Raw genomic sequence first — 25,868 nt, 5'->3', positions numbered from 1 at the left:
GATTGATGAACAGCAGCGGTTGGTCCCACATCTCTCGTTGGTCCTGTGAAGTCAATGGTCGACTTCTGTTCCACGATGATCAACAACTGAAGGGGGGAAGGAACACTTCACCATGGTTCTTAACCGTATTACATCCGGTGAAGTTCCTGCTCTTGTGGACAGAATGGCTTATCACCGTAACATCCGGATAAGAGCTGTTCCTCTTAGCAGAGTATAATGTAATGCATTCAAACTTAGTAAAGCCGCTGGGCTTGACGATCTCCCCACAGAGTTATTTATCACTGCATCTACTTCAGATCTGCTGCTCCCACTCGTACGGAAATCTTGGGAATTCGAGACATTTGCCAGAGAGTGGAAGTACCGGATGACAGTTAAAATTCCAAAAAAGGGGACCCGTTAGGAGTGTGATAATTGGAGAGGTTTCTGCGTACTCCCTGTCGTTGCAAAGATAATAGCTAAAGTAATTCTGCAACTCATCTGAATATCTCGAAAGCTTGATCGACACAGAGCAGGCTGGTTCCCGTTCCGGATCTTCCTGCATTAACCACGTCAACACCCTACGGATTATTTTGGAACCGTATATTAAGTTTAGATCTTGGTTTCACCTGCTCTTCATCGATTTCGATCTGATGATGTTAAGAACACTTCATGAAGAGGATTTTGTGAAATGCACTTCGCTCATCAACAGGCGTCAGGCCAGGGCCAAAGGGACTTTCACAAGTCTTTCGCATAATTTCCATCAATCCCAGATTATTCAATTGATGAAACCTTCTTGTACAGAATCTGGCATCTGATAATTTTATTAGAAAGATGCACCCAGCACACACTCAAAACACCAACGAATCAATTGAAAGCTGTGTTTGGATTTTGGCTACAAAACACCCACTCAGCAGTAACGGCCATCAATGAAGAACTTTTGTCCATTTTGCAAGTCCTGGACCTGTTGATTATTGATTGATTATTTTGGGGTAGACTCCGAGTGTAGGGTTCGCAATGTTGCAAAGAGGCCCGGATACAACAGAGAAATATGGCAAGCCGAGGACATTTTCTTAATGTGGAAGAAGAACTCCCTCCCCTCCCCCTCCCCGCCCTGCTATCGCAGATTGAATTGTAAGTTTCTGAAATCATGTCTTATACTATGCTTCATTTCTAAACGCAGAGTAACTCTTTTAAACATTAGAGCATCACTTCTAACAGAAGTATTTATCGAATTCAATAATTTTTCTTTTCAGTTTCAGTTCTTGAACAACCATTTTGATTTGTTCCATTTTCACAGCCTCTAAAGGTATAAAAAAAGTGAAAAATACAATTTTTTTATAAAATGTTGGAAATTTTTGCGAAATTTCTAAATAGTAAAAATCCCGGACGAAAAACATAGCCGACGGAACACTTGTTAATATGAAATATATTTTCTTTTTATTTCGGACAGATAAAATAACCGTTCTTTTGAACCATGCCCTGGGAAACGTGAACCCATGATGCAGATGTTAATGCAAGAGAAACCATCCTCTTCAAATGCCCCCAACTATTGGCCCATGCTGACGATATTGACATCATGGGAAGAACAACTCGAGATGTATATGCAGATCGAACAAGATGTGGTGGTGAGAACGTCAGCATCAAAAACGAAAGAACCAACAACATCAAATGGTACTGTTCAAACGAGAACAATAAACATGGGAGACTACAACTTTGGGACTTTTGGTAATTTTTCCTGTCTAGGGTGGAAAATTATAACTGATAACAGCTATGGCAATGAAATCCGTGCACGGTTGTTGGCACCCAACACAGCCTATTTCAGCTTACAAAAACTGTTTCGCTGGAGACGTCTCACCATAGGGCCAACTCTTTCTGTACAAGACAATCATCTTGCCAGTCCTCGGAGACTTGGGTTCTTAGCAAGAAAAATTACGAACTTCTGGCCGCGTTCGAGAGAAGAATCCTTCGAATAATTTTTGCCATGACAATTCCGTAGCCTCTATAACAATAAAGTTTATGACCACGACCGTTATGGGTAAAATCCGGGTCAACATAATCCTTATTGGTGAGGATGACCCAGCCCGGAAAGTGAGGGCAAAGGGCAATATCTATGGTAGACAAATAAGCATAGGCAGGCCTAGAACGAATACCGGTTGTTGCGCCATTGACAATGATAAAAATGACCGTTCAGATGCCTCAAAGTTACCCATAACATTTCGACAAGAACAACACATAAAGAATGAATATTTTTCAAAAATATGTTTGATAAGTCAAAACATGTAGGTAGGAGGCGGCCTTAACTTTGCAATATGAACCTATTTATCTATATAAACCAGTCTATATTTATGTTACCATTCTACTGGAAAATTCTCTCCTCAAAGAAAAGAATTAACTTTCAGATTTGCATACAGATTTCCCTTTTTTGATTATATTTGGATAAAGCAATAGACCCCAATTCTATACATATACTTTTGGGTACATGTTTGTATCTATTCCATCAATTTGAATATTTCTACACGGTATTCTCATGCTACCATTTTTCATGCATAAGTCCAGCTATCATATAGGTAGATTTCAATTGTTCTCATGAAAACTGATTCAGATTTACATAAACGTATGCACATGTATGCGTAACTAATGGTTCTACAGTGCAAACAACTGAGTGGCCGTTTCCTTCAAGTGTACCAGGGAAGTCTTGAAGTTCAACCACTGCTTGTGCCATGCATTATTCAATAGCTCCTTCTGCTCATTTCAAATGCAAGGAAAATTGTTCATGCGATGAATTTGCTCAGAAATTCTATTGACTGTAAAAAATGAATCTCAAAACTAAACATCATTCAGGTAGGGGTAAAGATGCATGTAAACATCAGGATAAGTATGCATATTGTATCTTTCATCTTGTTCCTAACTAAATTTGAAGGAAATCTTATAATCTGTGTAGGTTTTTGTTAAACATTGTAAGTTTGGCATCGTATTTCATTATATTCACCTTTTGTGCCTAAGAAGTGTACGAATAACTTTTAAAAACCATAAAAGGTATGTACATCTATTGTTTTTTTTGTATAAACACAAAACCTTATTAAAATCGGTTCAAAGTCGGTCTGTCCGCATGTCCATCTCTCTGTCTGTCTGTCACACTCGATTTCCTCGGAAACGGCTGAACCGATTGTTACGAAATTTGGTAAGAACATGTCGTCTGTTTGTCCCCATACATGCGAACGGAGGGTGTAAATTTTCTTTTCGCAGAACATGGTCATGTGGGGTATCAAATGAAACGGCCCAATTAGTACGTTTCATAAATGTTTTACTGATATTGGGTGCCCAAAAAGTGAAACAAGTCTCGTTCTCAGAACGTACCCAAACGAATTAGCTGAAAAAAATCTCAGTGAAGCAACTATATGAAATTTAAGCCTCAAAATATATCCCATTCCAATATCTGCACAAATAAAGGCAGTAAAAGTATATTACCATGTGTTGGAATGTGCTGCCAATTTACACGGAAAAGGCGACTTTGAGCTACTGTAACTTTGCCACTAAACATAAATGGGTTTCTAGTAGATATCGGGATGATGAGTAACTTATGACCTGGGCACCACGCGGGGCAGATTTACGATTTTTTTTGACTTCTTTCTGAGAAAGAAATCACCACTTTATAGCTCCGGCACTTCCCGCTTTCCAACAAATGTCAAAATTAAACAACCAAAAAATTAAATCACCGACTTTGGAAAGTACTAATCGAGACATTACGACTATATTCAGTGAAAAAATATTACACCTCCCTTTTCCACATATGTGGAGCATCCTCCCCAAAAAAAAATTCAACTGCATCCGTGTGCGTTCACAGTTGCCATCATCATAATCATCAACGGCACAACAACTGGTATTCGGTCTAGGCCTGCCTTAATAAAAAACTCCAGACATCCCGGTTTTGCGACGGGGTCCACCAATTCGATATCCCTAAAAGCTGTCTGGCATCCTGACCTACGCCATCGCTCCACCTCAGGCAGGGTCTGCTTCTCCTTTTTTTCCAACCATAGATATTGCCCTTATAGACTTTCCGGGCTGGATCATCCTCATCCATACGGATTAAGTAACCCGCCCACCGTAACCTATTGAGCCGGTCATAGATTTCGTTGTTATGTAGGCTACGGAATCGTCCATCTTCAGAGCGACAAACCAGTATACAGACTGACAGAGTAGATGCTGGTACTTGCGCTGCCTGAGTGAAGTTTGCCTTGCGGAAACAAGCGTCATTCAGACAACGCAAGTACGCCTCTCTAAAACAAAAAGGCCAGGCCCACCGGAAAAGGGAAAGTAGAACCAAGCTAGAGAGATTGTGGAAAAAGCCTTCTTCAGTAAAAACAAGGGAGGCAAAGCTCTGAAAAGAACTGCAGAAACATGGACCAAGGTTGCTGTAAAGAAAAAAGCGACCCACAAGATGCATGCAATGACTATGTTAGAAAACAGGCGAACTGAAATTTTATTGCTTTTGTGTAGAGAAAAGCTCTCATGTTCGGTTTTGTAATGAGCAAACAATGCCTGATGTCCAAGAGGAACACAAAGGGTCAGTACATGCATTATGTTGCATACGGAAGGAAAACACGCAAGTGAATTTATCTATTTGAATTTAATGATGAAATTTGTTTGAGTTGCTGTGGGCTTAGATTAACTTATGTAAGTTTATACAAGCACTGTACTAATAGCGACCACCATGCAATTTTCCTCCAGATCGAAAATTTACCATGCAACGAGGTGCTTTCCCGCAGAGCTCGACATGAGGGATTCTCCGCGAAAACCTCTGAACGGGATGCTATTGGAAGGCCATAAAAGGTGGCGCACATGATCGAAGCATGCGACACACCCATGCCGAGGCAGCGAGTCCCACACAGTCGGTCAAATTATTGATGGAATAAAGCAATAGGAAAAGTTGGGAGCTATATATTTCCGAGCAAGAATGATGAAGACTAGAAGTCGGAAATAAGACCCGGTGTGCCGTTGGTTTATCAGCATATTTGATGCATGGCTGGTAGAGGAAGTTATTCTCGCACGGGAAGATGTAAAAACTAGTTTTGCTACCGAAGCCCACAAAAAACACAACCGAGACTTCCATTATCATTCCGCCGGAACAGCTTTATGGACACGGTAGACATGATGCTCGAAAGGATAATCTACAGTAAACTCCTCACTACCATACAATATAGAGATGCCTTATCGGAGGAATAGTTTGGTTTTCGTCAAGCCCATTGGCTCAGGGCGCGATGCCGTCTAATCAATATTGTACCGTGGTAAAATTGGACCTGCGTTCTATTAAGCTATCTGGTAGTGGATAAAAAGTTCATTGGCTAAAATGGTTGCCCCTAATTATTTGATTAATAATAATAATAATCGTTGGGGCAATAATCCATATTGCATCAGGGCCTTGAAGTGAGTTTGAGCACTTCACTCAAGACCGAAATGGTACACTACAGTATACTGTAGGAAGCAATGTGGTCAGCATTGCGCTCGCCCGAGATTATTATCCTGATTTGACTCAGGTACTCATTCACAGGTGAGTCGCCTGGTATCCGACGTCAAATCACTACACAAATCCCACGGCCACCAGTGAGATTTGAACCGCGACCTTCCGTACGATAGCCTTGTGCTCTAACCACTCAGCTATCCGCTCACTCACTTATTTGATTAAGCTAATCGAAAATCACCTTTCGAAAAGCACACCTTTGTGCGATACGGATAAACGATCTAATCGTTACACCATCATAGCAGGAGTACTACTGGGCTCAGTGTTGGGTCTTCTCCTGCGGAAAAAGATGTGCAACGGGGTCCTTGTCCTTTCCGTGCCAAAAGAGGCCACGGCAATGGGTTTCGCAGGTGATCTAGACGTGGTTGTCGTCGCAAAACAACCTGAAAGTGTTGAAGTGTACGCTACCGAAACTGTTAGCGCCATAAAATTGTGGGTTTAGATGGTTCAGCTTGGCCTTGCAGAGCAAAAGGCAGACTTTGATTATTAACCGTAGGGAAAGGAACACAATTAACATTTGTGTTAGCAGCCACATCATGACTTCAAAGCAGGTTATCAAACATCTGGGAGTAATGATTGACGGGAAGATTAATTTCAAGGGACACCTGGATTAAGCCCGTAAAAAAGCGGTAGCGTGTCATTAGCATGAACGATGGAGGATTGCGGCCCAAAATACAGCCGCATATTGCTTATGACCAGAGTCTTTCGCTCTCCATTAAGCGGCACCGATCTAGTAGGCAGCGCTAGCGTAGTAGAGTAATCTGAGGAGAGTAAACATAGCATTAGGGTGTGCAGCGCCTTCAGAAGGGGGGTTAAAGGATGATCCCGATGGACATTCTGGTAAGGGAGGAACGCTTTCTGTATGAGAAAAATAAAATGAATCTACCCGAGAAGCGTTCAGCATATCAAAAGGCGGCAAGGTGGGATTCGCTGCAAAAGGGGCAGCAACGGTGGGATGACTCGCAGAGGGATCGCTTCACTCTGATTCCCTGTATTGAGGAGTGGATTCAGCAAGGATATGAGGAGATTAACTAAGGGCTGACTCAATCCCCGTCAGGCAGCCAATGACGCGTATAGATTGGATACCATTGGAGCGTGGAAAGGCGGCCAATCACAAGGTCATGCGTCTACCTGGAAATTGCTTAACAAACATCCGGTAGCTCTGAGGCCGACCGGTTTCCAGATACGTCTTTGAAAAGACATATACTGCACGTGTGTTCTCGGGGAAGCCGATTATGGAACTGGCCCGACCCCTCAAAAAAATGTCGACCATATTCCAGGCGGAGAAATATGCCATTTTACTGGCAGCAGAAGAATGTCTGCAGCAAAAATGGAGGGGTCGCACCATTCGAATCTGTTCCGACAGCCGGGCGGCATTATCACCACTAAACCGCAATGATATATCAAGCCAGTTGATGTGAAGGTTTCATCAGGAGCTGCTGAAACTTGGCCGACTGAACGGCGCATTCCTGATGAGCAGGCTGACAAGTCTGGATCTTTGTCTGGATCCACAATGGTGGGGTCAGAATCAGCTTTTGGAGTTTGGCCATTCACTTTCAAGTCTACTCTGAAGGGTGAAATTGTAAGGATTCACGCAGGAAGGAGAAATTTAAACTCTTGCCAGCATGAGAAAATCCTTGTGAAAGAGCCTGGGGTCGCTAGAGCGGTATTTTTGTTGTCCCTTAAGAAGTCGGATATGCAAATCATAGTAGGACTTCTAGCGGGACACTGCTCCTTAAACCATCATAAGGAAAAGTTTGAGGTGGTGGTTTCGCCTATGTGTGTCCTCAGATCTTAGACGAAGACACCTTGACAAGGTTTTCTTCAATAAAGAATCTGCACACTCTCTGCCTCTGGGGAATGTTATCAGGTTTGCTAAAACCTGCGAACGCCGTTGGCGGGAAGTCATTGAACAGGCGATTTACGGGGATAGTACACTGTGCCGGAGTTGCCGCTCCCCAGCAAACTAAACTAACTAACTTGTAGAGGAAATGCTGAGGTCATAGGCAAAACTGGTCCTCGGTGAACTCCGGAAGGAAAGGATTCAGGCACAACTTGGAAAAGCGGAACGCGCATGGAAAACGCAAAGAATGAGGGGTTGTCACAGTACGGACCCAAAAACATGAGGTCTACATACAGTGCAAGGATCTCGATGAAGTGACATCCAAAGGAGAAATTTGCACTGCCTTGATGGAACAGTGCAAGTTGGAGAAAGTTGTGAGTTTGTGGAGCGTCTACGGCGTTGGTTTATCCAAATCGCTCAAGATTTACTCGAGCAGACCACCTTCGAATCCGAGGTGGAAATTGCCATCATTAGCGAACCATATAAAAACCGTCACGGTGGCATATGGGTTACAGATTCAACTGGTGGAGCGGCGATATGGGCATGTGGTCGACAAACCATACAGTGTACTGGGGACAGACATACAGCGGCTTTATGTGTATATGTGTACAGCTGTTACGCCCCACCAAGCCGGACACTGTCCGAATTCAAGCAAATGCTTGACTGTCTTGTTCTGGACGCAAGGGGTCGTAGTCCAAGAGTGATTGCTGGGGACTTCAATGCTTGGGCCCGTGAGTGGGGTAGCAGAGAGACAAATGCAAGGGGCCGCAGTCTATTAGACGCTTTTGCACAGTTGGATGTCGTTCTCGCCAACGAAAGATATGTAAACACCTTTCAGAAAGGGGGATGTACCTCAATCGTAGACCTAACTTTTGTCAGCCCTGCACTGGCACGTGGTATGTCTTGGTGCGTCAGCAAGCACTACACCCACAGCGATCATCAGGCAATCTTCTTTGGGCTATGGATGGAGTCACCGGCATAAGACCATCATGCCCGAAACCGAGAAAGATTTCAAGCTGGCCTGCTAAAGCTCTGGATGAGCAGACCTTCATAGAGGTGTGGTTACACCAACCTAATAAAGCAGGCGTCTCTACGGAAAGAGCTGTCCATGTGGCCCAATGCATCGCCAAAGCGTGTGACGCGTCCATGCCGAGGAGGTGCTCATTCCCCAGTAGAAGACCAAACTACTGGTGGAATGTTGAACTGGCCAGCCTTCGATCCGCCTGTCACCGAGCCAGAAGAGCGGCTCAAAGAGCGGTAGGCAGAATCGTCCGAGGGCAAAAAGAGCGCGCCTGTAAAGAATCCCGCAAAACCCTCAAGCTCGCCATCCAATGGAGCAAGAGGGAATGCTTTAAGGAGCTCTGTTTAGAAGCGGACGTAAACCCGTGGGGGAGCGCTTATAGAATCGTTATGGGGCGATTCAGAGTGCGATCATCTCCGCAGATCACGTGCCCTTCACTCTTGTTAAAAATTATCCAGGGGTTATTCCCTCAGCAAGAGGATGGCATAGAGAGCTTCCAGCGACCTTTAAACGACACTTCAATACCGCCGGTCACCTGTGACGAGGTGCTGGAAATCTGCGCTATGATAGGAAATAACAAATCTCCGGGTCTGGATGGCGTGCTAAATAAGGCTGAGCTGTTCAAAACTTACATGTCCGAGGGGATATTTCCTGCATCATGGAAACGACAGAAATTGGTGCTACTGCCCAAGTCTGGTAAACCTCCAGGTAAGCCAACCTCCTACAGACGTATTTGTCTTTTGGACACTGTGGGCAAAATGTCTAGCATCTAATCTATATAATCTATAATAGATTACTCCAGGCTGTTGAGAGCCAGGGAGGTCTCTCAGATCGGCAGTATGAGTTCGGTAAAGCCAGATCAACCATTGATGCCATCAAAATGGTTACTGGCTTGGCCGAAGATGCAATCCATGGAAAGGGTAGTACTAGCAAATATTGCATAGTGGTGACCCTGGATGAGAAATGCATTCAATTCGGCTAATTGGAACCTAATACGGGAATCTCTGGCGAAGATTGGTATTCCCTCTTATCTTGCCGCTATTGTCAACAGCTATTTACAAGAACGGAGGCTTTGGGATGACACTGATGATGGACCCCAGGAGTACGTTGTCTTCGTGGGTGTCCCACAGGGCTTGTGCTGGGCGCACTGCTGTGGAACATCATATACAGCGCTGTTTTTAATTTTCCCCTTCCGGAGGAAGCCACGGTGGTGGGCTACGCCGATGATATAGTGCTGGTTGTTGTCGCAATGCATCTCGAAGATGCTTAGTTATACACTTGCGAAGCGATCAGTGCTGTTAAGGGCTGGCTAGAGAGTTCTGGTCTGCGGAGGAAAAAACGGAAGCGATCCTCATCACCAAGCGCCGTAAAAGAAATTTTGCCAGTATTCAAAGTGGAAATCATATCATCACTTCTAAGCCTACCATCAAATACTTAGTTTGGGAGAAAGGCATTGCAGGTTACATTTAACGCTAACAAACTGAGTTCAGTCTACAGAAGAACAGCCCTAAGGATGTGCTCGGCATTCAGGACTGTCTCAGATGATGCAGCATTCGTCATTTCTGGAATGATGCCCATTGACATCTTGGCAATTGAGATGGCGAGTATATATAATGCGAAGTCTACGTATCCTGTATCGCAAACGAAGAACGCCGAAAGGGAGAGATCTCTAAGTAGATAGCAAGAGCGGTCGGAACGCTCGGGAAAGGGTCGGTGGACACACAGGCTTACCCCTGCCATCAAGGAATGGTTGGAGAGACGACACGGTGAGATTAATTATAATCTTGCTCAGTTTCTCAGTTTCTAGTGTGCGGATAGCTGAGTGGTTAGAGCACAAGGCTGTCGTACGGAAGGTCGCGGTTCGAATCTCACTGGTGGCAGTAGGATTTGTATCGTGATTTGACGTCGGATACCAGTCGACTCAGCTGTGAATGAGTACCTGAGTCAAATCAGGATAATAATCTCGGGCGAATGAAGTGCTCTAACACACTTCAAGGCCCTGATCCAATATGGATTGTTGCGCCAACGATTATTATTATTATTGCTCAGTGGTTTCAGTGGGTAGAAATCCCACACGGTGCAATGTCCAGGCCAGTGTCTTTTGAAGATTTCCACCTCCTCAAAGCAAAAAAAAAACAAAAAGAAAACAGACTGTACGTCAGTCGGACAATGGACCGATTTTAATGAGGTTTTGTTTCGCAAACGAAACCTTAAAAAGTAAAAAAAAATAGGAAAAACCCTACGCAGTGTTGAGGAGCATGTAGTTCTGTGTATACGGTAAACATTTCCAGTCAATCGAAAAAAAATCGTTCGAGTTATCTTTCAACAAACTTAAAATTTGTCGTTTGCAGAAAAATTAGTTTTGAGTTTTAAATACTGAAAACGTTTGCATAAATACGTCTTACATTTAAGCATTAATGCTTCTACCATGCAATCAGCCGCCATTCAGATTACAATAGGTTACACAGTTTCTATATCTTCGGCAAAATGTGTATTTTTTATAGATTCTGGCACACTTCTACGCGTCTAGTATAAAAAATATTTAGAGGGTAGGGTCTTATTATCAATCTCGGCAAAAGCCGCATTTTACCTAATACTAGTACTAAGTGCCAAGCATTTAGGCTCGGATGATCCTACCTACTTAAAAACTAAAGGGGCGCTCGTGGTAACGGCCGGTGGTAAGTCAATGGGAGAATCCGTCGAGAACTCCCCGCAACATCGACCACATATGCAGAATGGTGTACTTCTGCATGGTTTGACTTTGCGAAAGTCCCAGGACATCAAGGGAAGCCGTGAGGGATTTAGGTACAATACCTGCAGCTGACAATATTATGGGAACTACGACCACACGCTCGAGATGCCAAATTTCTTTGATTTGCCGAGTCAATGGCTCATACTTCACTTTCTTCTGCACATATTTTCGCTCAATGTTCCTATTATGGGAATAGCAACATCAATAATATGCGGGGAGCACCCCGTCTTGTCAATTAACAGTACGTCAAGCTTGTTACGTGCAGTATGGTGATCAGTGAGTACTTGCCGGTCCCAATACATGCTGTAAGCAGAACTATCAAGTATAGCTTCAGGCTCATATCGGTAAACCCGACATGTTCCCATGATCAGCCAATGCTTGTATGCCCATGTATGTTCTGATGGATAACCTTATATACAGCATTATGCCTGATGATGCATTGCACCGATACCATAATAGTACAGCTAGAAATGAGATGGTCCAACGCCGAACCACCCATTCTGCACTGGCCGCTCTCCATCCGTTCTTTCATGATGACCTTTTAATAAGCTCGACTGGCGACCACGACGTCCTGAATGGAACACATGAACCCCTCCGTCTCAGTAGAAAGCTTCCCAGCACACAGCCATCTGTTCGACAAATGCAAATCGACAAATGGCTGGCAAAGACAATTCACGTGTTTACCGTGCATTGCCTTCGACTTCCATTCATCGATCTGCTCTTGTTCCGACTTCACCCCACTCAGAGGATTGAAAGATCGATCCTACAAGTTAAGTGGAGTCAGCCCACAGTCTGGCTTACAGACAACCGCATGCAAGGGCCTTGCCTGCTCTTTCCTGTAAAAATAAGCGCTCAGGGTGTCGATTTGACAATGACTCTATTCTTCTTCTTATAATTTACTAGATTCTTTTTATTTATAGCAGTTGTAGGCTCCTAATATAATGGTGGTATCCAGGGCCTTAGAGAGAAAAATCGTGGGCCTGAGCCTGGTATGTGGAAAGCGGGGCCAAAGTCAAAATTATCCGGGCCAATAATTAAAATTATGAAGGGCCCCACCCCCCATTATTCCTCGTTTTCATTGAAATTTCTATTTTGATCCTCCGAGAAAACTCCGGGCCCCCGCCCGGGCGGATATATGTTTAACATTCATTTCTCCTGAAGGAAATTCATTTCTTCGCGAAGCACAACATATAAAAACTTGCAGCTTTCACAAACAACATGCGGGACCTACCTTTAATCTTCATTACTCATTGCGAATCCAAAGTAACACATTGCACCTTGGTCTTCCCTTTTTTCCACAAATGTATAAATGATAAAACTGATTCACAAACACACAAGACCGCTGCATATATAATAGTATACAGCTGGGCAATGGGGATAGGTAAACCAAGTAGGGAAAACGGAAGCTGGACGCTTCAGGTACGAAAGATTTTGTGTATTTCTTAGTACGTAGCACGTAATATATCCATATATTATGTGAGAGTATCCACTTTCGGGTGATGTTGACATTCATAGTCTTCAATTTGCAAAGAAGCAACAACTGTGGCATATTATAACTTGTTAGTAATGGTGCGATTTGCACCGAGGCGGCCTTTCAGATCGGCAGTATGGGTTCCGAAAAGCCAGATCAACCATTGATGCTATCAAATTGGTGACTGGCTTGGCCGAAGCTGCAATCCACGGTAACCCTGGACGAAAAATGCATTCAATTCGGCCAATTGGAATCTAATACGCAAATGCCTAGCGAAGGTTGGTATTCCCGCCTATCTCGCTGCTATCGTCGATAGTTACTTAACTGAAAGGAGGCTCTGGTATGACACCGATGACGGACCCCAGAAGTACGTTGTTTCCGCGGGTGTCCCACAGGGCTCCGTATTGGGCCCATTACTGTGGAACATGATGTACAACGATGTACTTAATCTTCCCCTTCGTGAGGAAACCACGTTGGTGGGTTACGCTGACGACATTGCATTGGTTATTGTCGCAAAGCATCTCGAAGATGCTGAGTTATACTCAAGCGAGGCAATCAGTGTTGTCAAATGCTGGTTAGAGAGGTCTGGTCTGACGCTTGCGGAGGAAAAAACAGGAGCGGTCCTCATCACTAAGCGCCGGAAGAGAAATTACGCCTGTGTTAGAATCGGGAATCATATCATCACTTCCAAGCCGACCATCAAATACTTGGGGGTGGTGATAGACAGGAAGCTCAGCTATAAGCAACACGTACAGTATGTTTGCGATAAATCATCCAGTGCTAGTATGGTCCTGGTGAGGATGATGGAGAACGTGGGAGGGCCACGGAATACCTCTAGGTTGCTTATAGCCAGAGCGGTGACCTCAATCATGCTTTATGCGACCCCAGTTTGGAGCGAGGCGTTGCGGATGTCAGTTAACACTAGCAAACTGAATGCAGTCTACAGGAGGACAGCTCAGAGGGGATGCTCTGCCTTCAGGACTGTCTCAGATGATGCAGCATTCGTCATCACTGGAATGATGCCGATTAATATCTTGGCAGATGAGATGGCGAATATATACCATGTGCAGCCAATCTCTCCCTTATTGCAGACGAAGAACGCTGATAGGGAGAGATCCATAAATAGATGGCAAGGGCGGTGGGAACGCTCGCGAAAGGGTCGGTGGACTCACAGACTCATTCCTGCCATCAAGGAGTGGTTGGAGAACGACACCGTGAGATTAATTATAATCTCACCCAGTTTCTCACTGGACATGGAGGATATCTCCAATACCTTCACAGGTTTAAATTGAAGACCTCACCCGACTGTCCAAATTGTGATGGAGTCCCAGAGGACCCAGAGCATGTATTCTTTCACTGTCCGAGATTTGTGAAAGAAAGGAGGAATCTAGAGGAGGCTCTAGGAGAGGTGCTGGTACTAGAAAATCTGGTGCCGAAAATGCTGGCACATCAAGAGAATTGGGATGCGGTCAACTCCATGATCGCATATATTCAAGATAAATTGCGAAAGGCAGAGGAAAGGAGAAAAACGCGGTCACGTGCGCCGCGCATAGAAGAAATAGGATTAAGCTAGAATGAGCTGACTCCGCCCCGTGATGTAATACCTTAGGGTGATTCCGTGGGGTAGGGAGGGATTCGGGGGTGGTTATAGTGGGTAAAAATCCCACACGCTGGTGTGTCCAGACCAGTGTCTTTTGAAGATTTCCACCTCCTCAAAAAAAAACAAGTCGGAATACCGGAAGCTCGCGCTTCGGGTATAAAGGTTTTGTGTTCATCTTATGTGAGAAACTTCAACGCACATTTTTCTGTCCGCATATAGCTACAAATTCAACATAATCCTTCATATTTTTCCAAACTACGAGACATACGTACATATTACAGCCATAGATATCACACTCACCCTAAACAAACAAACTGCCTATTACCGAATACTGTACACATATATCCACGTATACAAATTGATCGTACCCATATTTCCGATTTACTTCTTCTATTTCAATTAGGCACTACCCGCAAAGTTCATTAGCACGCATATATTATATACTTACATACATACATGTCTGGCTGACAAATGACTAAAAAACTAAAACAAAATAATTCTCTGTGACCCAATTTATACGAACTCATTTCGTTGTGGTATTGGCGAATTGATATGTGATGATGACGTCATGCAGGTTGTAGAGTGCACGAAATTCACAAAAAAATGTAAAGTTTCACCCCCTATAACTTTGTTACTAATTGTTGGATTTTCTTCAAACTTGACCAAACTGTGCATTATGTTCTTCATTACACGTATGCCAAATTTTCTACTTCTGGGATGAACATAAGGGGGGAGTGCCGGGTAAATTTCTAAAATGTGGAAATATACTATTATTAACTTTATTTGTGCAGATATCGGAACCGGATATATTTTGAGGCCTAGATTTCATAGAGATGCACCACTGTGATTTTTTTTCGAATTTTCGGTTAGATAGGTTCGGAGAACGAGACCTGTTACACTTTTTGTGGGTCATATTTTGAACCCTCACTCCCCTATGTTTCATCTAATATCAAATATTGAACCAGATTCGAAAAGTACTAATTGAGGCCTTTTATTTGATACCCTACATGGCTACATTCTGTGAAAAAAAAATTTGCACCCTCCATTCACATGTACGGGGAGCCCCCCCTTAAACTTAACACAAGATGGCGCCACTTACTGCATGTAAAGGGATCACCAGATTACATACTCTCACCAATTTTCGTGACAATCGGTCTAGTCGTTTCCGAATAAATCGGGTGTGACAGACAGACAGACAGACAGACAGACAGACAGACAGACAGACGGACAGACGGACAGACAGACACCGTCTCGATTCTAATAAGGTTTTGTTTCACACAAAACCTTAAAAAAGACAGACAGACAGACGGTTAACCGATTTTAATAAGGATTTGTTTTGACACAAAACCTTAAAAAGTTATCCTCATATTAAATGTGTACGGATAAGCTTTCTCAATTCATTCGCATGTCTGGGACCATTGAGCATGGATACTGCCCATTAGATAAACTGTGCTCCTTATATATAATATACATATGTTAACTATAAATACACCGCATATCTAAATCTTTATATATAACAAGTCGGAAACCGGAAACTTGGGGTTTCAGGTATGAAAGGTTTTGTTGATCTTTCATGCAGGATGGAGATACGCAATATTCAATTCGATGTACTGGTGACATTTTATGTTTTACGGCATTTTAATTTTACGGGCCTAAGATGAACTTAAGGAGGGTACGCAGTAAATTTTAAAAATATATTGGGCTTTCCGACGAACAATTCTGATTTGGTAAGGCGAAATCAACTGTCAACGCAATCAGCATGTTGACCGGTTTGGTTCAGGCTGCAATACAGGAAAGAAAATAATAATAATAATCGTTGGCACAACAATCCATATTGGATCAGGGCCTTGAAGTGTGTTAAAGCACTTCATTCAAGACCGTAACGGTACCCTATAGAACACTGTAGGAGGCAATGTGGTCAGCATTACGCTCGTCCGAGATTATTACCCTGATTTGACTCAGGTACTCATTCACAGCTGAGTCGACTGGTATCAAATCATGATACAAATCCCACTGCCACCAGCGAGATTTGAACCGCGACCTTCCGTACGATAGCCTTGTGCTCTAACCACTCAGCTATCCGGACAGGAAAATCCTGCGCTTAAAAAATGCGTTCAATTCTGCAAAATGGAAAAAAATCATCGAAGCACTCGACAAGCTACAGGTTCCGAAATACATTGTACGCATTGTTGTTGAGTTTCTCCTTGGGGGAAGACTTTACTGTGAATCGGACAATGGGTTAAAAATATTACCGACAACGTGCGGGGCGATACAGGGTTCTGCCCTAAGTCCTTTACTGTGCCTAGTTACGTATGAGGGAGTGTTGTCGCTACGCCTTCCGGACAACGTGGCGACTGTTGGCTTCGCCAATGATATCGGAATAACAGCTGTTACAAAGCACCAAGACGAGATCAAGACATCAATTCATGGTTGAGAAATTCCGTCCTTTCACTGGCTGAACACAAAACAGAAGTAGTTCTCTTCAGCAAGAGAAGAACACAACCGTGAAAATCAAAGTTGGCGAACAAACAATTTGCACCCACCATAGCTCAAGTACTGGGGAGTAATGATGCGCTGCAACTAAAGCGTCTTCCATCGCTGCAACGATCTCGAGAATACTACCGAACATTGGTGGGCCAAGACAAAGTCGACGTCTTCTGCTTTCTAGGGTAGTGAGCTCCGTGCTAAAGTACGCAGCTCCGGTTTGGGTCTCTGTTCTGGATAACAAACTAAACTGCTGCAAATAGGAAATGGCGTATCGGGTAAGTGCACTCCGGGTATGCAATGTGTATCAGACAACATCAGGAGAAGCAGTATATGTACTAGCAGGGTATTCTTGGCGAATGAAAACCGGCGAATGAAAGCCGGCGACCCTACGGCAAAACATATGCAGCTGGGGAGTCTAACATATTTCGACGGGACGAGTCACAAACTGCATCATTCCGGATATTCGGAGATGGTTTGAGCAAATTCTTAATTCTTAAGTGGATATGGAGGCTATCGTGCTTATTTAAATCGATTTGGTCACGACGAATCACCATGCTGCCTAAGGTGCGGTAAGGTGGCCGAGAATGCAGAGTATGTCATATTTGATTGGCCCTGGTTTACCGCGCCCTGAACAAGAATGGAAGTGGTCAGGGGCTTAACACCCGAACATATTTTAGAGTTCATGCTGGAGTCAACGGATGCTTGGAACCAGACCAGCTTAGGCAATTGGAACTATGACAAATACAAAAAAGAGAGAGAACCATAACGAGCCGCAGTTAAAGTTTATCCAGCTCCGCGACACAATACTTTATAGGAGTTCTGTGGGGAGTGTGAAATGAGGAGATGGCCTTCTTGAGTAGAAGTCTCGCATGACTGCATGGCAGGAACCAGCAATAGGTTTTAAACCTTTCTACCTTCCAACGCCGAAAAAAAAGACAGACAGACGGACGGACAGCATCGACTCGATTCTAATAAGGTTTTGTTTCTCACAAAATCTTATAAACAGGTGAATGTTTAAACAAAACTACTATACTAATCCTGGTCCCAGTAGAGACAACAGGTACAAAAATAATAATAAAAAACAAAAACACCCAATATCATCATTACAAAAGTAATAGTGGATTTTGAAAACGTGAAAACTGAGGCAAATTTTCGAGTCAAATTTAATTTTTAATTTACCAATAATCATTTTACATGTCGGCAGCGTTCCAATTAGAACTCCAGTGGACAGTGGTTCTACAGTTTCTGAAATAAATCAAAACAACATAGATACATCCCCCTAGTAAAAACTAGTAACTTTAGACAGGTAAAAGGGATTACACGATCTGGAAAGTAGCATCGGAGAATAAATTCGACGCTATAATTGGACCTAACATCCTAGGCAAACGGTAAAATTAATTCAATTGAGTGAATGGCAATAAACTAAAATTTGAGAATTGCTGTATTAAAACCGAAAATGAAATAAACTATCACGAAATATCTGAGAGTAGCCAAATTGTTTGAACGCAGAAGAAGCTCAATCACTGCATAAACTAACAAAATCATACAATGATCTATTGTATAGGGATGGTGATATACTATCCTGTACAACCCAAGCAAAACACAATACAGTGACTGATTCCCACCAGTCCATGAAAAGGAAGTGAAAAATCAAACTAGAGAAATGTTAGAACAAGACATTATAAGGAAGTCAACATTACTTTATAACGCCCCTATATGGGTCGTTTTGAAAAAAATAGATAGTTTAAGCCAGCAAAAGTGGTGTATTGTCATCGGCTGTAGAAAACTCAACGGGGACACTATCGAGGATTAGTTTCCTATACCTAATATCAAAAACATATTCGACAAACTAGGTATAGCGTTATAATTCACAACCTTAGATTTCCATTAAATAGAAATCCAGAGACTAATAGGAATAAAACAGCTTTTTCTACCCCCCAAGGACACTACGTGTTTAATCGTATGCTCTTTGGTCTAAAAAACACCCCTGCGACAATCCGACGCATGATGAACGAGGTTGGAACATGTCCACCAAGTTTGCGTAGTATGTAGGTGTTAATAACTATCTATCCTACTTTACCCTATCCCTACTTTAAAAAAAAATTTATACTAAAAACTGATGCGTCCGACAATTTACAATAAAAACCTATCATCGTGCTTTAGTTTGGCTAACTAGATTGAAAGAACCAAATAGCAATTACGATATAGAATACATCAAGGGAAAAGAAAATCATCTTACAGACTTTCTGAGCCGTATAAACGTTGATACAAACGAAATAAACGTGATAAATTCATCTAAAAACGATGATAGTACAAGTAATGATAGTGGAAGGGCAACCATCCATTCTGGAGAGGAGCAGCTAAACGATTATATACCTATAAAACAGGGAATAGTTAATTCGTATAATACGCAACTGATTATCACAAAAACAAAGAAGCAGAAGTAGTTTGATTTTGTACATAAACATCGTAAAATATATATTGATAAGCAAGATTTAGACAACGGCAAAATCGACGACATCTTACGAAGGTACTTAAAAGGAAGAGGTACTACAGGGTATTTTTTCGAGTTTCATGACCATGAATGGAACCAAATCCAACCGCCAATAATTAACCTATACTCAAATTGTGAGCAGTTAAAATTCGTTAAGTGTACCGTGGATCTACCTCGGAAGGCCAATGTTTAGAAAAATGAAAGAAATTCATGGAAAAACCAACCATAGAGGAATAATCGAAAACTACAGCGAATTGAAAGGACTTACTACTACCCAAAATTTATTCAAACAATACGACGTAAGCAACTGTGTAAAATAGGAATGAAAACCAAAAGCCGGAAGCCGGCAAGAGACTAACGAAATTTAGAACATCGATGTATGTCTCTCAAATAACTAAAAGATACTTTTTACGGCAATAGATAGATTTTCTAAATTGTTATATATCAAAGAAACTATGGACCAAAACGAACTTTTATTCGACTAATCAGAAAAATGAATGCAGTACTGGGAAAACCAAAACTTATTATTGCTTACAACGAACTTAACATGGCGAACGTGAAAGAATTTCTTAAAAAAGAAAATATAGAAAAACATTTTATAAACCCGAAGGCTTATAATGGACGCGCAGCCACAGTTTTTGTAAGCTGAAATACGCTCTGTTGGCTGCCGACAACCATGCGCGGATTCCATCATCGTAGTTGTTATCGGTTGTGATTTTCGACCCTAGATAGGAGAAATTGTCAACGGTCTCAAAGTTGTAATCTCCTATCTTTATTCTTCCCGTTTGACCAGTGCGGTTTGATGTTGTTGGTTGGTTCGTATTCGGTGCTGACGTTGCCACCATATATTTTGTCTTGCCTTCATTGATGTGCAACCCATGATCTCGCGGCAATAGCCGTCTGCTCGATTTGGATGAAGGCAGTTTCTACGTCTCGGGTGATTTTTCCTATGATGTCGATATCGTCAGTATAGGCCAGTAGTCAGGTGGACTTAAAGAGGATCGTATCTCTTGCATTTACATCAGCATCACGGACCACTTTCTCGAGGGCCAGGTTAAAGAGGGCGCATGATAGCGCATTCCCTAGTCGTAGACCGTTGTTGATGTCGAATGGTCTTGAGAGTGATCCTGCTGCTTTTATCTGGCCTCGCACATTGGTCAGGGTCAGCCTAGTCAGTCTTATTAATTTCGTCGGGATAACGAATTCTCTCATGTTCGCTACAGTTTCACCCTTGGTGTGCTATCATAGACGGCTTTAAAATCGATGAATAGATGGTGCAACTGGTGTCCATATTCCAACAGTTTTTCCATCGCTTACCGCAGAGAGAAAATCTGATCTGTCGCTGAGTTGCCTTGAGTGAAGCCTCTTTGGTATGGGCCAATGATGTTCTGGGCGTATGGGGCTATCCGGCCTAGCAAGATAGCTGAGAATATCTTATAGATGGTACTCAGCAACATGATACCTCTACAATTGCTGCACTGTGTTATATCTCCCTTTTTATGTATGAAAGAGAGAATGCCTTTTGCCAGACGTCAGGCATTGATTCGCTATCCCACACCTTGAAAATAAGTTGATGAACCACTTGGTGTAATTGGTCGCCTCGATATTTAACCAATTTGGCTGTAATTCCATCGGCTCCTGGAGACTTATTATTTTTAAGCCGATGGATGGCACGGGCTACTTCTTTTATACTTGGTGGTGGTAGTATTTGTCCGTAATCTTCAGTTGGCTGGACCTCTCCGCTCGCCGGATTTCGTGATAAGTCTCCACGCGTGCTCGCCTCCATTGAGAATGCAACATTACTCGGTATGCAGCATTCTTCCGTTCCGTTGTTAGTTAACATTCATCGTCAAACCAGATCATTTGTTGATGGTTCATCTCTAGGATCTCTGTTGAATGCGGTTATTGCGGTATCCATTTCCCTCTTGGAGGTGTTAACTCTCACCTGATTGTCAGAGGGGATTCTGGGTGATCTTGTTGAGTTCGGAGCACCATGCTAACGAAATATTGACCCTAGTCCATACTGGCTCCCTATATATACTATCAGCTCAGTGTTTAGTGCGTTGGGCTGTCGTACGGAGGGATGCGGTTCAAATCGCCACTGGTGGCAGTGGGACTTGTATCGTGACTTGTCGTCGGACACTAGTCGACTCAGCTGTGAATGAGTACCTGAGTCAAAACAGAGTAATAATCTCGGGCAAGCGCTATGCTGACCACATTTTCTCCTACAGTGTACTGTAGTGTACCGTTACGGGCTTGAATGAAGTGGTCTAACACACTTCAAGGCCCTGATCCAATATGGATTGTTGCGCCAACGATTATTATATTATATATATATACTATCATTCATCAAGGCTGAGAGGTGGCGGCCTTTGATCAACACGCGGTCGATTTGTTGAAAGTGGTCCCGTCTGGAGAGGCCCACGTATGTTTGTGGACCGCTTTCCGCGCAAACCAGGTACTTCCAACAACCATTTCGTGTGACACTACTAATTGAATAATCCGCGATCCGTTATCGTTTGTATTTGGATGTAAGCTATTGGAGCCAACGTATCGTCAGAATACGGGCCCCATTCCTACTTGGCTGTTAAATTCCCCAAGTATGATTTTTATATCATATCTGGGATAGGCATCGTTATACTGCCACGAAGAAGGTATCCAAACGGCTATGCACTCCGCACTTGCGAGGCGAATTTAGAAATATAGGCATCATTGACGTTCACGCGCCTACAGAGGAGACTGCAGAATTGGAAAAAAAATTACGTGGTATTTTGAACTCGAACGGTATATTTATTTGCAATGGATGTTGCCGAACCGATGCATAATTTTACAGTAATTGTTCGAAGTGAACTGGTTCGGTGCTTTCTCCAATGCTCTGTTTGTTTGTTTGTGGTCCGTTTTTAAGGTTTTGTGTAAAACAAAACCTTATTAAAATCGATTCAATGTCTGTCTGTCTGTTTGTCTGTCACACGCATTTTTCTCCAAAACGGCTAAACCGATCCAAACGAAATTTGGTGGACAGATGGGAACTATGAAATCCCACGCATACAGCGAGTGCCATAAATTTAGGTGGAGTTTAAAGGGGGGCTCCCCATACATGCAAAGGGGAGATTCAAAAAATTTTTTCACCGGATATAGTTGTGTAGGGTATCAAATGAAAGGTCTCGATTTGCATAAATTGCAAAGTGCGTAAGTAAGGAGTCAAAATGTACGCATTTGAAGTGAGACAGGCCTCATTTTCGGAAACTACCCAACCCAAAAATCCAACAAAAGTCAGGGTAGTGCGCCTAGGTGAAATCTAGGCCTCAAAATATGTCCCATTCCGATATCTGCTCAAATAAACTTACTAATAGTATATTACTACTTTTTAGAAATTTACTGAAAAAACCCCCTTAAATTCATCCTAGGACTTCCGGATTCTATACCAGCATAGAGGACAATATTTTGTGTATATACGCTAAATTTCATGGAAATCAGGCAATTAACGCCAAAGTTATAGCAGTTCAAACTTAGCAATTTCGAGCGAGTTTACTGCTTCCAAAGCCATGCAAAACGGATGCTGACGTCATAATTACCCGGAATAATTGACATTCACGTGGAATATTAAAGTCACATTTATGAAGAATCTATTTATCTGCAGCCCTTTTTAAGGTTTTGTGTAAAACACTTATGTGAAATCTAATCTTCGAGAGATGTCCCATTCCGGTATCTGCTCAAATAAATTTACTAATAGTATATAATCAACTTTTAGAAATTGACTAAAAAGCACCCCTTAAGTTCATCCTAGGTATACCAAATTTTGCGCCGACAAAGAGGACAGTCTCGTGCATACACATGCCAAGTTCCATGACAATCCAACTATTAGTGGGAAAGTTATAGCAGTTAAAACTTATCAATTTCGTGCTAATTAACAGCATCCTAAGTCATACAAATAAAATGCTGACGCCATAATTAATGAGAATAATTGAAATTCGAGTGAAATATTAAAATTCCATTCAAGAAGAATCTAATTCTCCCTAGCCCTTTTTTATATTTGATGTTGGTTAAATTGTTTTCATTCGCTAATAATATTAAACTGAGAGCGTGAAGCGTATGAGGTTGACCATTATCAACATAGGGCTTTCCATCAAATGATTTATTTAAATCGCTTTCTAGAAAATAGAGGGCAATGGAATTTTTAGCTATATTACACGGAGCTGTCGTGCACTCGTCGCTCCTCACATCTTTTTCATTTTCTTCAGCCTTTAGTTCACTAGCGGGGTCGGCTCGCGGTGATCGGTTTCGTCATTTTATTTTATCAAATGCCTGATCAGGATGTAATCGCGAGACCTTTAAATCCCCATCCAGCGTATCAAGCCACCATTGTTTTGTCCGGCTTTTTGGTTGCTTACCATTGCTTTCGATGTTCTGATCAATACTGGTTGTTGAATTCTCGTTAGCGTGAATTACGTGACCACACCATCGAAAACGCCTCTCTTGCAGTTTTTTCACGATCGATGCAAACCCATATCGATCACGGATATTTTCATTTCCGATGTAATCAGAACGTGTCACGTCACCAGTGCAATGCAACATCTTCGTCCCCATTACCGCAAGACGCCGTTCATTGCCCTTTATAGTCGGCCAACACTCAGAACTATAGAGAGTGGCAGACGGACAACATTGCAGTAAATTTTAGATTTGGGACGTGCGCTGATACGTCGATCACAAAGAACACCAGTTGGGGAATGCTACTTCATCCAGGTTGCATTAATGCGTGAAACAATTTCAGTACGCAGTTCTCCGTTGGCTGAAAGCGTTGACTCGAGATTTTTAAATCCCTGAGTTCTGGCAATGGCAGTAACCTGCCCTTCGAGATACTTAAATCGCTGAGTTCTGGCAGTGGTGGTAACCTGCCCAGAACTGAACGATTTCAATATCTCGGGTCAATGCTATAAGCCAATGGAGAACTACGTTATGCTCCTCACATGGGGAAACACAAAACCTTTTATACCTGAAGCGTCAAGCTTCCGGTTTCCCGACTTGTTTTGTTTTTGGCAGGAGGTGGAAATCTGCAAAAGACACCAGTGTGTGGGATTTTTACCAACTAAAACTACCACCGACTCCCTCCCTATCCCGCGAAACCACCATAAGGTATTACATCACGGGGCGGAGTCAGCTCTCTCTAACTTAGTCACCTTTCTTCTATACGCGGCGTACGTAACCGCGTTTCTCTTCTCTCCTCTGCCTTTCGCAGGTTATTTTGGATAGATCCGATCATGGAGTTGACCGCATCCCACTTCTCTCGATGTGCTACCATTTTTGGCACCAGATTTTCTGGCACCAGCACCTCTTTTAGAGTCTCTTCTAGATTCCTCCTTCCTTACATACTATACATACCTATACATTCTCTGGATCCTCTGGGACTCCATCGCAGTTTGGACAGTCGGATGAGGTCTCCAATTTGAATCTGTGGAACGCTAACAAAGATGATCGATTTACGTGTAACCTTCTAACTCTTGAAGTATCCAAATTATAAATCTTAAAAATACGATCTGCATATTCTACCTGAAAATGAATTTAGTATTCAGTTATCAGTTGTAGTGTGAGTTCACTGTTCAAACAGAATGGCCCCTAAGCTCTTCATCACTGGCTTAACTTTATTCATAACATCCATTCTGAATTTTAACACTGTTACATCGCAGTATAGAATTCGAAGCCCTCCAGCATTTGGAAAAGTTGGAGAATTTGAGGTGTTTTGCCCAAAAGGTTTCCGGGTAACAATTCCAACAAAAACAAGTCGGGAAACCGGAAGCTGGACGCTTCAGGTATGAAAGGTTTTGTTTGCTTCTTTTGTGAGTATATTTGAGTGTAGAACTATCTCATTTGTACGTAGCCCGTTATGTATATGCATTTAGCATGTCAGACTATTCACTTATTTAGTTCCAGTAAATTTATACGATAAAGTCAATTTTTGAGCTACTGCAACTTTGTTAGAAATAGTGTGATTTTGATCAAATTTTGGGATAATATGCTTCATATTATATTTTATACTACTACCGACTTATAACTCTGGGATAAACTTAAGGGGGTTTTACTCAATTTCCCCAAAAATATGGTAATATACCATTATTAACTTAATTTAAACAGACATCGATCTGGAGAGTATTTTGAGGCCTGGGCACCATATAGCTTCATGAATTTTTTCAGATTTTTCGGTTGGGTAGTTTCTGTGAATGGGTCCGTTAAAAAAATCATCACTTTCCACCCCTCTCACTCCCCGCCTTTCTAATAAATCTCAAAACTAAGACAGGCTTCGAAAAGTACTAATCGAGAGCTTTCATTTGATACCCCACATGACTACATTTGGCAAAAAAAATTTACACCCCCTTTTTAAAATTATTCTCGTTAATTATGACGTCAGCATTTTATTTGTATGGCTTAGGATGCTGTTAATTCGTACGAAATTGATAAGTTCAAGCTGCTATAACTTTAACAATAATAATTGGATTTCCATGAAACTTGGCTGTCCTCTATGTCGGTGCAATTTAGTACACCTAGGATGATCCTAAGGGGAGTCAATTTCTAAAAGTTGATAATATACTATTAGTAAATTTATGTGAGCAGATACCGGAATGGGACATCTCTCGCAAATTAGATTTCACACACACACAGTGTTTTACACAAAACCTTAAAAAGGGCCGCAGTTAGGTACATTCTTCAT

Source organism: Hermetia illucens, chromosome 2 (genome assembly GCF_905115235.1).
Source record: "Hermetia illucens chromosome 2, iHerIll2.2.curated.20191125, whole genome shotgun sequence".
NCBI lineage: Eukaryota > Metazoa > Arthropoda > Insecta > Diptera > Stratiomyidae > Hermetia > Hermetia illucens.
The sequence above is the reverse complement of the archived record's forward strand: the minus strand, read 5'-3'. Positions refer to the sequence as shown.